Source organism: Oratosquilla oratoria, chromosome 17 (genome assembly GCF_046742065.1).
Source record: "Oratosquilla oratoria isolate Oo_2021 chromosome 17, ASM4674206v1, whole genome shotgun sequence".
In the NCBI taxonomy this organism is placed as follows: Eukaryota; Metazoa; Arthropoda; class Malacostraca; order Stomatopoda; family Squillidae; genus Oratosquilla; species Oratosquilla oratoria.
In genome coordinates, this window is record NC_134793.1 from 14,744,665 (window position 1) to 14,752,164 (window position 7,500).

Genomic DNA, 7,500 nt, shown 5'->3' on the forward strand with positions numbered 1-7,500 from the left:
AAACAGGTAAATAGTAAATAATAAATTGACAGATAACTAATGATAAATGAAAATCAAGCAAATAATAATAAATAAATGTGGAAATCCCAAGTGAAAAGGAACTCTAGGAGGACATTACTCTTATTCCCAAGAACACAAAATAAGTACTAAACACATCGCGTCTGGCGATGATCTTTCCAATCTTGGAAATGAAACAAAGTAACTGAACGCTAGTCACAGACGATGCATATCTGGGCTCTATTCTATCGAATGATCAGATCTATTACCCTCAAGTAAAACCAAACCTTCAGTTTTTATTGAGCGTCTGCCTTATAAGAATCTCCAGATACAAATTAGTTTCCATCACCGTTGACTTCTAGAGTAATGGTTTTCTACCTGAGACCAATAAACTCCTAGAAGTCCACAGACTTCTAGGATTTGAGTCACAAGTCAGAATCTAGTGGAAGTCGGTTGATGCACAACGATTCAGTTTACATGTGAAGTAGTCTCCAATAGGTTAAGGAACATGAATATAGAGTACACGAGAAAACTGATCGAGAGCCCCTGTTTGAATGAATAATGTGGGTTATAATTACCAGTGAGCATGAAATGATAATTATAATTTCTTGACCGAGCGGATTAGAGCGTCGCTATTTGCGACGGAGGTCGAGGTGACGGTGGTTCAAACCCTGCCGCTAGCGAGTTGGACCAAGAGCATGACTCATTAAATTTCAAGCTATAAATCCTCCGCAAAGGAGACAGTCCTAGCGATAGGGAGAGTTCGCGACGTTAAATCGAGTTATGGCTACCCCCCCGTGTAGGGGGAAAAAAGCCTATGGTGTATGTATGTAGGAACCATGATTGCCAGTGTTTGAGGATAGGTTATGGCAGTGGTTCCCAAACTTTTTCAGTTTGTTACCCACTTTAACATGCCACATTAAGTATGTTATCCCTGTCAAAAAATGTAGTCAACATTGATATATGTGGCTAAATTGAAATACTAGAGATAATTTCGTTTATTTATTGTATCTGAACATTGGGCATCTCTAATGACTTCTGCCAAAGATATCGAGAGCATCTACGGGATAGATGGAGTTGCATGCTTGAAGCTAGTTGAAGAAGTCTTGGGTTCTTGATTTTCAGATTTTTTTTTTTTTCTTTTTTTTTTTTTGTCACCCCTCCATTACCCCCGAAAATTTGTTAAATTGCTCCCCCAGGGTGGTAATTTACCCTCCAGGGGGTAATTTACCCCCCAGAGGGTAATTTACCCCCCCAGGGGGTAATTTATCCCCCAGGGGGTAATTTATCCCCCAGATTGGGAACCACTGGCTTACTGCTTGAAAACTCCACGACTACTCACTTCTCTCGCTCGATCTCGCCTCTTCGGCGGACTAAAGACGATTTCCGAAGCTTCTGCCGACGCCTGTTCTCCTTGGCAGACTCTCTTCGCCGAAGAACATACTCGAGGGGGTTCAACGGTGGCAACGGGGTGGTGGAAGGTCTTCTTGAATTTCGAAAAGGAAACCAAAACGAGGAACGAGGTCTCCTGGAGGAAAAGTTTGAAGTGTTTAGTGTCCCTCATTTATATTTATACTCGTACATATCGTATATATGTACACCGCCCCGGACAGGACTCGAAACGTCGGGAATAGATTACCTACTTCTGCTGAGTCTGGTGTTTTCTACGTTTCCACCATTATGGTTCCCGGACTCCAGCTTTCTTCGTATATATATATATATATATATATATATATATATATATATTATATATATATATATATATATATATATATATATATATATATATATATATATATATATATAATATATATATATATATATGAGGCATTCTGACAGGTTGACGTAAGTGGGTGTAGGAAACACAGGGGTGTTAGTCTGAATTTATTCCTGACTAGTTCTGCAGGTATGCATACCTTCGGAACTAGTCAAGAATAAACTCAGACTAAGACTTCTGTGTTTCCTTTTCCCACCCACATCAATATAACATATATATATATATATATATATATATATATATATATATATATATATATATTTTTTTTTTTTTTTTTTTTTTGTGCGGGCAATAACCAACGCTTTTATCCTTGGTAACAATATCGCGCTGAAGAAGTGGAAGTTAAGAAATCTTTAAGGAGGGAAGTGGATATTAGAAAAGACTTAGGATGAAAGTTATATAAGATATTGATGATAATAAAAAAGGCAGGTATAAGAAATAATAAAAAATTGTGTTGATATATACATGTAGGCTGTATATTTCAATGGTTCTTTATTCATCAAATATAACAACAACAATGGCATGGGATTTTAGCATCTAAAAAAAAATCAACCCCATCTCGCTTGTTAGAGATTTATCAAGCTGTTACACTCGAAACTTCGTATTACGAGTATTAAAGGTTCCGTCCTTACATGGTGTTTTTTTAGACTTATCGCCAATTATTAATTACCAATGGCTTTATCATTAATATCACACTGTTTACTGTTAACGAAGAATATGAAGTCACGATATTGAGCAAAAGATATACAAGTCGAAGAAGAATATGGTGAGGAGCGTACGCCAGGATGCTCTGAATATCCACGGCCAAAGCCGTCATATCTAGGTCGGATGCAAAAAAAAAAAAAAAAAAAAAAAAAAGACCTGTATCAAGTCACCTCTGAGTCTACGCTTTTTTAGGGAAAACAGATTCATGTGCTTAAGTCGATTTTCGTATGATTTATTTTTGTCACCCATGACTTCTAACGCGCTCTAGGGACTGTTGAGTCAGGTAATATTCTTTGCTGGGAATCGGAGAGGAGTACAGGACTCGAACCCGAGACTAGGTGAATACGAGACAAGAACGGCTCCGACTTCGCCCTCAGCTTACGTGTATCACAAACAGAGCCATGGAAAGACTCTCGGAGTCAATGTTGAGAGTAAAAACGTGCTTAAGGGGACGACTTCTGGAAGACGACTTGTTCCTACTTGTGGTTAAGGGCAACGTCTCTAAGACTTCTTGTCCCTCTTCTTTCCTCAACAGATCTACTCTACCTGGAACTATTTCTCATGTGACCCTACCAACACAGCATCGGTTTTTTATCTATTCATCAGCATGTCATCATAGAGTGTGTGATTCTAGTTCTGAGTTCCACACTTACAACTCAATAGAAAATTGTCATATTAACATTTGATAGCAGGAAGACACGGTCAATTGCACCGAGCATAAGCATAAAAAAAAAAAAAAAAAAAAAAAAAAAAAACTGTACAGTGGTTGAAGAAACTTTTCAACCTGTATATCACTTGAAACATTTTTAGTTTTTTTTTTATGATTTTGTGTAACACATACACATGAACAGTAGGCTGTACCATTCTCTTTGCTTCCACATGAAATATAAAACAACGACACGATAGCGTGCGAGCGTGCGTGGGTATATAAGCGTTGGATCATTCAGCGTGGCCTTGTTGAGCATTAGGCTCGTTTCACACGTATCGACTTTTCGCCGTGCGCCGTCCACGACACGACGTCGTGCTCTTAAAAAACCATTGGTGTCTATAGACGCTTTCACACGTCACAACCACGACCACATAAGAAGTGTCCATATACACCTATAGTCTTTTGAGAGCACGACGTCGTGTCGTAAACGGTGCACGGCGAAAAGTCGGTACGTGTGAAATTATCCTTGCAGAATTTTGGGGGAGGGTGGAGTCAAACACGAGAGAATGAAAATGAAAGACGTTTTAATAACATAAGAATAGAGGAAAGTGCAAGAGACCATATGGCCTACACTAGTCAGTTGCATGTCCTGTACTCCCTGTTATTCCTATTCATAAAATTACCATGTCTTCTCAGTGATCACTAAATGGTTACTAAACCTATTCCATTCGCTAAATACTCTGTTAGTAAATCAGTTCTTGCCCATTTCATTATCAAAGCAAACGCAGAAGAATGACAATAAAAGATGTCCTCATGGTATCTTCATTGATGAATGATATGGTTTAACGTCACAAACTCCTCCCAACGGAATGCCAGGACGGTGCCCCCCTCACAAAGGGCTTTGTAGCGTGGAATTTAATGAACCATGCCCTTGGTTCAACTTCACCGGTGGCAGGACTCGAACCACCATCCCCTCGACCTTCGAGTAACGACTCCCTAACCCGCTCAGCCAACGAGCTTCCGCATGTTACCTAAAATACTATAATAGGTTTCCAGGATTTCATCAACAACATTTGCTTCTGTTATGAATTTTGTCGTAACCGGGGGTGGTAGCGATCGCGGCCGCCACTACGGCTGTCCGAGTTCGAATCACGCCCAGGGGTGACATGATTTCAGTATCGCTGCGCTGCGAATCGTTACTTCAACTCTCGTGGGTGGGATTTGTGTGTGTGTGTGTGTGTGTGTGTGTGTGTGTGTGTGTGTGTGTGTGTGTGTGTGTGTGTGTGTGTGTGTGTGTGTGTGTGTGTGTGTGTGTGTGTGTGTGTGTGTGTGTGTGTGTGTGTGTGTGTGTGTGTGTGTGTGTGTGTGTGTGTGTGTGTGTGTGTGTGTGTGTGTGTGTGTGTGTGTGTGTGTGTGTGTGTTAGGTCACAGCATTAACCATAGATCGGTCGTATATGAGCTCTGAGCTCTTCTGGGAGGGTAGTAGCTGTCGATCACGAGTCCAACACGTGATCCAAGACCATGGTGAATACTACAGCTATTTACATTCACATTTATAGTCTACTTATCTATCTGTTTGTTTATTTGTGGCATGATGTGTGACAATTACTCATGACAAAATGTGTAAAGACAGCAGATGTTTTTGACAAAAGCATAGATTTTTTTTCTTTTTTCTATGAAAACGCCTGATAAGATGGTTTAAACAGAACGGAATGATAACAAACTACGACAAAGATTGGTAGGATAAGGAGTTACCATTGTGGACAACCAAATTTAATTCATGATGTATCACATCTTTTCAATTGTACCTTTCATTGTTGTTCAATTAGAACAATCTTGTTTTGAAAAATATTAGCTTGATTATAAGAAAGCTACTGTGTAAAGAAATATACCAGGTAGTTGAAAATTAGAAAAAAAATTATTTGCTTAGTTTTAAATGGCTGTGAGTCAGGTTTGGCTATCCACAGGTGTATGGGATAGAATTCAGAAAGGACTGAAGTATAAACGTTAGGCCGGCCACACACGTGCAGTTTAAACTGACAGTTACAACTGTTCAGTTATAACTGTCAGTTGAAACTGCATGTGTGTGGGTATCTCAGTATCACTGAGATACTCACATACGTGCAGTTTCAACTGACAGTTATAACTGAACAGTTATAACTGTCAGTTTAAACTGCACGTGTGTGGCCGGACTTAGCGTGAGGAGTGTGGTCCAGTATTTTTCACAGACTCCGAATAACACACTCATTACCATATACTTTGATCCTGATACGTTGAATTTCTATTATTACAGAATACAAACTTATAACATACAGGCTTATAAGCAATGAATACGTTGGTTTTGATACTTTACAACGTAAATCTTGTTACTAATATTGGATATTAAAGATCTTCTGAAGGAAAAATTATATGAAATAGGACAAAATTGATTTCTGTATTTATCTTAGGGTTTTGTGTGTACATTGTCAGCCAATTTCTTACCTCAAATGAGGCTTCTGATGCTGGTCAGGGGACGGGTTGGTAGAAACCTGTAGTCTTGGGGCAAACGATACCTCAGGGTTCCTTGTGGCCTTTTGCTCCTCGTTGCCAGAAGTGGAAACGATGAAGGTAGCGATGGGGGATAAACCCCGGCCCGTGTTGGGTCCACGAGTATAGACAGGGCGAATGACATGAAACAAATGACCAACTTCCGATTCAGGTTTCCCACTGTCTGCACAACCATAATAAACCACACATTGTATAACACCAACGAGTTTGAGAAGGCCACTTAATGTAATCATTGTTCTGGAATGTTTATGAAATCACAGATAGCAAGACATATTTCTTCTGCATTCTTTTAGTTGGTAAGTAAAAGAGCTGGGTCAGTGCCTTGAGAAGTAATGTCCTTTTGTCACACAATGCGAGTCTATAAATCAACCTGTGTCCTCCATTAATTCTTTTGTCACGTCATCACTAAGCAGGATAGGAAAAGGTAACCTGTAAATAATCTCTACTTCATTATATCTTTCCTATATCTCTGTTTCCTTTAGATTTTTGCACTTAAATAGCTATCCTATTTATTAGCGTTCTCCTTTCTGTTTATATATTTCTCAGGCTTAATATAACGAGGTATAGCTCTTTCACAGCAATACCGTACAGCTGAGGCTGGTTCACCCCCACCGCTTCACCGTATGTTGACCTCCTACCCCCACCCCGTTTCATCCATACGTATACCATACATATACAAATGGCTTTCTCCCTCTTATAAGGGAGGTAGCCAAAGACAAAGTGATAAATCCACTCCCACCCATTTCATCCCCACATACTCCACTCCCAATCACTACCCCTCTCTCGCTCTTTTCTTAGCTCCTCCTGGATGACGGGTCATCCCTGCATCTCGCCCACTGCCCTGGGTTAGAGGTCAAGATAGATTACAAAACAGATGAGAGGCACATTCCTTCGGGCAGCGTCATTCACTCTCTTCTTCTGAATGAAGGAGACTGCAAGAAACCATAAGACATACACTAAGCAGTTCCATGTCCATTACCACCTATCATTCCCATCCACAAAGTTACCTAATCTTCCATCCATCCATCCATCTCATTCTCGGATCTCCTCTCAAGCACACTGCATCCACTTCTACTTTCCACTTTCTTTCTTAACTCGATTAAAATCCTTAAAGGTGTAATGTATTTTCCTTTTGGTCATTAGAGGTTAATCGAGGTCATCTATCGAGATATTTCTACCATTCTATTAACACGGGATATCCTCTACGCTGAATAGAATTGTTTGTCTTTAGCTGTAATAAGAACATAAGGATGGAGGAGGCTGCAAGAGACCATAAGGCCCACACTAGGTAGTTCTATGCCATTTACCACTTGTCATCTCTTAAAACAACCAATTGCTTCAGCACTCACGTCATGGTTAATAAGTTTAATCCATATGTTAACCATTCTGTTAACAAACTCGTTTTTGCCTATTTCTTTCTTAAACCTAATTTTTTCTAGTTTAATCCTACTATCACGAATCCTGCCATGCTGTCTTAATATGATGACGTTGTATGTATGTACGTATGTATGTATGTATGTATGTATGTATGTATGTATGTATGTATGTATGTATGTATGTATGTATGTATGTATGTATGTATGTATGTATGTATGTATGTATGTATGTATGTATGTATGTATGTATGTATGTATGTATGTATGTATGTATGTATGTATGTATGTATGTATGTGTGTATGTATGTATGTATGTATGTATGTATGTATGTATGTATATATGTATGTATGTATGTATGTATGTATGTATGTATGTATGTATGTATGTATGTATGTATGCATGTATGTGTGTATGTATGTATGTATGTATGTATGTATGTATGTATGTA